Below are 7,563 nucleotides of genomic sequence, written 5' to 3' on the forward strand. Positions count from 1 at the left end.
TCCCCTGACGTGCTTCTTCTGCCAATATAACTCCATATACCCTAAAACTTCCAGAACGGAGATTAGATCGGGAGTTCCACCGCCAGAAGCCTCCGTAGACACCAAAAGGCAACCGGGACCCTATTCTGGCATCCTGCCGGAGGGGGGATCCCTCACCAGTGGCCATGTTCATCATCCCGGCGCTTTCCATGACGAGGAGGGAGTAGTTCTCCCTCGGGGCTGAGGGTATGTACCAGTAGCTATGTGTTCGATCTCTCTCTCTCTCTCTCTCGTGTTCTTGAGATGATACGATCTTGATGTATCGCAAGCTTTGCTATTATATTTGGATCCTATGATGTTTGTCCCCCCCCTCTTCTCTCTTGTAATGAATCGGGTTTCCCCTTTGAAGTAATCTTATCGGATTGAGTCTTTAAAGACTTGAGAACACTTGATGTATGTCTTGCCGTGGATATCTGTGGTGACAATGGGATACCACGTGCCACTTGATGTATGTTTTGGTGACCAACTTGCGGGTTTCGTGACATTGGGAACCTATGCATAGGGGTTGGCACACGTTTTCATCGTGATTCTCCGGTAGAAACTTTGGGGCACTCTTTGAGGTTCTATGTGTTGGTTGAATAGATGAATCTGAAATTGTGTGATGCATATCGTATAATCATACCCACGGATACTTGAGGTGACATTGGAGTATCTAGGTGACATTAGGCTTTTGGTTGATTTGTGTCTTAAGGTGTTATTCTAGTACGAACTCTAGGGCTGTTTGTGACACTTACAGGAATAGCCCAACAGATTGATTGGAAAGAATAACTTTGAGGTGGTTTCGTACCCTACCATAATCTCTTTGTTCGTTCTCCGCTATTAGTGACTTTGGAGTGACTCTTTGTTGCATGTTGAGGGATAGTTTTATGATCCAATTATGTTAGTACTGTTGAGGGAACTTACACTAGCGAAAGTATGAACCCTAGGCCTTGTTTCCTATCATTGCAATACCGTTTATGCTCACTTTTATCACTTGCTACCTTGCTGTTTTTATAACTTCAGATTACAAATACCCATATCTACTATCCATATACCACTTGTATCACCATCTCTTCGACGAACTAGTGCACCTATACAATTTACCATTGTATTGGGTGTGTTGGGGACACAAGAGACTCTTTGTTATTTGGTTGCAGAGTTGCTTGAGAGAGACCATCTTCATCCTACGCCTCCTACGGATTGATAAACCTTAGGTCATCCACTTGAGGGAAATTTGCTACTGTCCTACAAACCTCTGCACTTGGAGGCCCAACAACGTCTACAAGAAGAAGGTTGTGTAGTAGACATCAAGCTCTTTTCTGGCGCCGTTGCCGGGGAGGTTAGCGCTTGAAGGTATATCTTTAGATCTTGCAATCGAGTCTATTAGTTTCTTGTTTTATCACTAGTTTAGTTTATAAAAGAAAACTATAAAAATGGAATTGAGTTTGTCTCATACGCTTCACCTTTTTAATATCTTTCGTGAGTATGATGGAAAGGATAATTGTGCCCAAGTGCTTGAAGAAGAAATCTATAAAATGTTTGGCACTAAATATTTGAATGATGAGCATGATTGCAATGTTGTTAGTATGAATTCCTTGAATATCCATGATACTAATGATATGCAAAGCCACAAGCTTGGGGAAGCTATGTTTGATGAAGATGATATTTTTTGTCCCCCAAGTTTTGATGAGCAAATTTATTATGATGGAAGCATGCCTCCTATCTATGATGACTATTGTGATGACACATATTATTTAAAGAATAATGATAACCATGAAACGTGTCATCTTGATCTTAATTTTCAATCACATGATAGTTATTTTGTTGAGTTTGCTCCCACTATTATTCATGAGAAGAATTTTGCTTGTGTGGAGAGTACTAAATTTTCTATGCTTGTAGATCATGAAAAGAATGCTTTAGGTGCTGGTTATATTGTTGAATTCATTCTTGATGCTACTGAAAATTATTATGATGGAGGAATATATGCTTGTAGGAGTTGCAATAATATCAAGTTTCCTCCCTATGTGCTTAAAGTCTTGAAGTTATGCTTGTTTTGCTTTCCTATGCTAGTTGATTATTGTTCCCATGAGTTGTTTGATCACAAAATCCCTATGCATAGGAAGTGGGTTAGGCTTAAATGTGCTAGTCATATTCTCCATGATGCCCTCTTTATGTTTCAATTCTTATCCTTTATGTGAGCATCATTGAAATCATCATGTCTAGCTAGGGGCATTAAACGATAGCGCTTGTTGGGAGGCAACCCAATTTTATTTTAGTTCCTTGCTTTTTGTTCCTGTTTAGTAATAAATAATTCATCTAGCCTCTGTTTAGATGTGGTTTTATGCTTTTAATTAGTGTTTGTGCCAAGTAGAACCTTTGGGAAGACTTGGGGCAAGTCTTGTTGATCATGCTGTCAAAAATAGAAACTTTAGCGCTCACGAGAATTGCTGCTATTTTTATATGGAGAGTGATATTTAGTTAATTATTTTTGAAGATGATTAATAGATAAATTACTCAGGTCCAGAAATTTATTTGAGAATTTTATGAGTTCCAGAAGTATACGTTTGATCCAGATTACTACAGACTGTTCTGTTTTGACAGATTCTGTTTTTCGTGTGTTGTTTACTTATTTTAATGAATCTATGGCAAGTAAAATAGTTGATAAACCATAGAGAAGTTGGAATACAGTAGTTTTAACACAAATATAAATAAATAATGAGTTCATTACAGTACCTTGAAGTGGTGATTTATTTTCTTATACTAACGGAGCTTACGAGTTTTCTGTTAAGTTTTGTGTTGTGAAGTTTTCAAGTTTTGGTAAAGATTCGCTGGACTATGGAACAAGGAGTGGTAAGAGCCTAAGCTTGGGGATGCCCAAGGCACCCCAAGGTAATATTCAAGTACAACCAAGAGCCTAAGCTTGGGGATGCCCCGGAAGGCATCCCCTCTTTCGTCTTCATTCATCGGTAACTTTACTTGGAGCTATATTTTTATTCGCCACATGATATGTGTTTTGCTTGGAGCGTCAATTTATTTTGTTAGGATTTGCTTGCTGTTATTTAGAACAATGTTTTGCATATTTATTTCAATAAAAGTGGCATTGATAGCCTTTACTATGCCTATGTTACAAGTCTTCATGTTGCTGTTTGAAAACAGAAAGTTTACCGCTGTTGCAATAATTCCCTAGAAAAGTCATAATGTGATAAAATGTTGAAACCTTTTGCATATTAAGCTCTGATAAATTTAATACAGTGGGAATTTTCTTTAATAATTTTTGGATCTAGGGAAGTATGGATGTTGCAGCATTCTTTACAGACTATCCTGTTTAGGAAGATTGCTGTTATGTTTGCATTGTCTGCATATGTTTGCTTCTTTAATGATTCTATTTGAGGATAGGACTATTAAATATGCAGAGGCATTTAGTATGCAATGTTGAATAATAATTTTATTGGTTTTCTACAGTAGAGTATGATAAGGTTTTGGCAATGGTTCATACTAACTTATCTCACCAGTCCTTGTTGAGTTTTGTGTGGATGAAGCTTTTGAGATTTAGGGAGACCTTGATATGAGAGGAATTAAGGAGACACAAAAGCTCAAGCTTGGGGATGCCCAAGGCATCCCAAGATAATATTTCAAGAAGTCTCAAGCATCTAAGCTTGGGGATGCCCCGGTTGGCATCCCACCTTTCTTCTTCAACAATTATCGGTTAGTATCGGTTGATCCTAAGTTTTGCTTCTTCACATGATGTTTGCTATTCTTAGATGTCATTTTATTTTGCTTTGCTTGCTGTTTGAATAAAATACCAAGATCTGAAATTCTTAAATGTTAGAGAGTCTTCACATTTGCATAATTATTCGACTACTCATTGATCTTCACTTATATCTTTCGGAGTAGTTTGTCATTTGCCCTAGTGCTTCACTTATATCTTTTAGAGCATGGTGGTAGTTTTATTTTGAAGAAATAGATGAAGTCTCATGCTTTATTTATATTATTTTGAGAGTCTTAAATAGCATGGTAATTTGCTTAAAATCCTAATATGCTAGGTATACAAGATTAATAATAAAATTCTCTTATGAGTGTTTTGAATACTATGAGAAGTTTGATACTTGATGATTGTTTTGAGATATGGAGATGGTGATATTAGAGTCATGCTAGTTGAGAAATACTTGTGTTGAAGTTTGTGATTCCCGTAGCATGCACATATGGTGAACCGTTATGTGATGAAGTCGTAACATGATTTATTTATTGATTGTCTTCCTTATGAGTGGCGGTCGGGGACGAGCGATGGTCTTTTCCTACCAATCTATCCCCCTAGGAGCATGCGCGTACTACTTTGTTTTGATAACTAATAGATTTTTCCAATAAGTATGTGAGTTCTTTATGACTAATGTTGAGTCCATGGATTATACACAATCTCACCCTTCCACCATTGCTAGCCTCTCTAGTACCGCGCAACTTTCGCCGGTACCATAAACCTACCATATACCTTCCTCAAAACAGCCACCATATCTACCTATCATGGCATTTCCATAGCCATTCCGAGATATATTGCCATGCAACTTTCCACCATTCCGTTCATCATGACACATTCATCATTGTCATATTGCTTAGCATGATCATGTAGTTGACATAGTATTTGTGGCAAAGCCACCGTTCATAATTATTTCATACTTGTCGCTCTTGATTCATTGCATATACCGGTACACCGCCGGAGGCATTCATATAGAGTCATCTTTGTTCTAGTATCGAGTTGTATCATCGAGTTGTAAATAAATAGAACTATGATGATCATCATTCAATAGAGCATTGTCCCAATAAAAAAGGCCAAATAAAAAAAGAAGGACCAAATAAAAAAAGAAAGGCCAAATAAAAAATTAAAAAAATTAAAAGGGACAATGCTACTATCCTTTTACCACACTTGTGCTTCAAAGTAGCACCATGATCTTCATGATAGAGAGTCTCCTATGTTGTCACATTCATATACTAGTGGGAATCTTTCATTATAGAACTTGGCTTGTGTATTCCAATGATGGGCTTCCTCAAAATGCCCTAGGTCTTCCTGAGCAAGCGAGTTGGATGCACACCCACTAATTTCTTTTGTTGAGCTTTCATATACTTATAGCTCTAGTGCATCCATTGCATGGCAATCCCTACTCACTCACATTGATATCTATTGATGGGCATCTCCATAACCTGTTGATACGCCTAGTCGATGTGAGACTATCTTCTCCCTTTTTGTCTTCTCCACAACCACCATTCTATTCCACCTATAGTGCTATGTCCATGGCTCACGCTCATGTATTGCGTGAAGATTGAAAAAGTTTGAGAACATCAAAAGTATGAAACAATTGCTTGGCTTGTCATCGGGGTTGTGCATGATTTAAATATTTTGTGTGGTGAAGATGGAGCATAGCCAGACTATATGATTTTGTAGGGATAACTTTCTTTGGCCATGTTATTTGGAGAAAACATAATTGCTTAGTTGGTTTGCTTCAAGTATTATTATTTTCTATGTCAATATGAACTTTTGTCTTGAATCTTATGGATCTGAATATTCATGCCACAATTAAGAAGAATTACATTGAAATTATGCCAACTAGCATTCCACATCAAAAATTATCTTTTTTATCATTTACCTACTCGAGGACGAGCAGGAATTAAGCTTGGGGACGCTTGATACGTCTCCAATGTATCTATAATTTTTGATTGCTCCATGCTATATTATCTACTGTTTTGGGCAATATTGGGCTTTATTATCCAGTTTTATATTACTTTTGGGACTAACCTATTAACTGAAGGCCCAGCCCAGATTTGTTGTTTTATGCCTATTTTAGTGTTTTAAAGAAAAGGAATATCAGACTGAGTCGAAACGGAATGAAATCAACTGGAGAAGTTATTTTTGGAAGGAAACACACCTGATGGACTTGGACCCCACGTTAGAAGATACAGGAGCTACCCACGAGGGTGGGGGGCGCCCCCCCCTAGGGCGCGCCCCCTGCCTCGTGGGGCCCCCATGGCTCCCCTGACGTGCTTCTTCTGCCAATATAACTCCATATACCCTAAAACTTCCAGAACGGAGATTAGATCGGGAGTTCCGCCGCCAGAAGCCTTCATAGCCACCAAAAGTCAATCGGGGCCCTGTTACAGCATCTTGTCGGAGGGGGGATCCCTCACTGGTGGCCATCTTCATCATCCCGGCGCTCTCCATGACGAGGAGGGAGTAGTTCTCCCTCGGGGCTGAGGGTATGTACCAGTAGCTATGTGTTCGATCTCTCTCTCTCTCTCGTGTTCTTGAGATGATACGATCTTGATGTATCGCAAGCTTTGCTATTATATTTGGATCCTATGATGTTTCTTCCTGCCCCCCCTCTTCTCTCTTGTAATGAATCGGGTTTCCCCTTTAAAGTAATCTTATCGGATTGAGTCTTTAAAGACTTGAGAACACTTGATGTATGTCTTGCCGTGGATATCTGTGGTGACAATGGGATACCACGTGCCACTTGATGTATGTTTTGGTGACCAACTTGCGGGTTTCATGACATTGGGAACCTATGCATAGGGGTTGGCACACGTTTTCGTCGTGATTCTCCGGTAGAAACTTTGGGGCACTCTTTGAGGTTCTATGTGTTAGTTGAATAGATGAATTTGAGATTGTGTGATGCATATCGTATAATCATACCCACGGATACTTGAGGTGACATTGGAGTATCTAGGTGACATTATGGTTTTGGTTGATTTGTGTCTTAAGGTGTTATTTTAGTACGAACTCTAGGGCTGTTTGTGACACTTATAGGAATAGCCCAACGGATTGATTGGAAAGAATAACTTTCAGGTGGTTTCGTACCCTACCATAATCTCTTCGTTCATTCTCCGCTATTAGTGACTTTGGAGTGACTCTTTGTTGCATGTTGAGGGATAGTTTTATGATCCAATTATGTTAGTATTGTTGAGGGAACTTACACTAGCGAAAGTATGAACCCTAGGCCTTGTTTCCTATCATTGCAATACCGTTTATGCTCACTTTTATCACTTGCTACCTTGCTGTTTTTATAATTTCAGATTACAAATACCCATATCTACTATCCATGTACCACTTGTATCACCATCTCTTCGCCGAACTAGTGCACCTATACAATTTACCATTGTATTGGGTGTGTTGGGGACACAAGAGACTCTTTGTTATTTGGTTGCAGAGTTGCTTGAGAGAGACCATCTTCATCCTACGCCTCCTACGGATTGATAAATCTTAGGTCATCCACTTGAGGGAAATTTTCTATTGTCCTACAGACCTCTTCACTTGGAGGCCCAACAACGTCTACAAGAAGAAGGTTGTGTAGTAGACATCACAGTCGCTGCCTCAATTAGTTCGACTTCTTCAGTCTCAACTTAAAGCGGAAAGGCTTGCTTTAGCTCAGCTCCGACTTGAAGTCAAAGATGCAATGAAGATGTCAGAGGACTGCCGTGTGCACCATCATGCCTTAAATCTAGTGTTGATGCATCTATCGTTCACACGACTGAGGTCTACTCAGCTTCTTCAGCTGATTG

This window comes from Triticum dicoccoides, chromosome 5A (assembly GCF_002162155.2).
Source record: "Triticum dicoccoides isolate Atlit2015 ecotype Zavitan chromosome 5A, WEW_v2.0, whole genome shotgun sequence".
NCBI lineage: Eukaryota > Viridiplantae > Streptophyta > Magnoliopsida > Poales > Poaceae > Triticum > Triticum dicoccoides.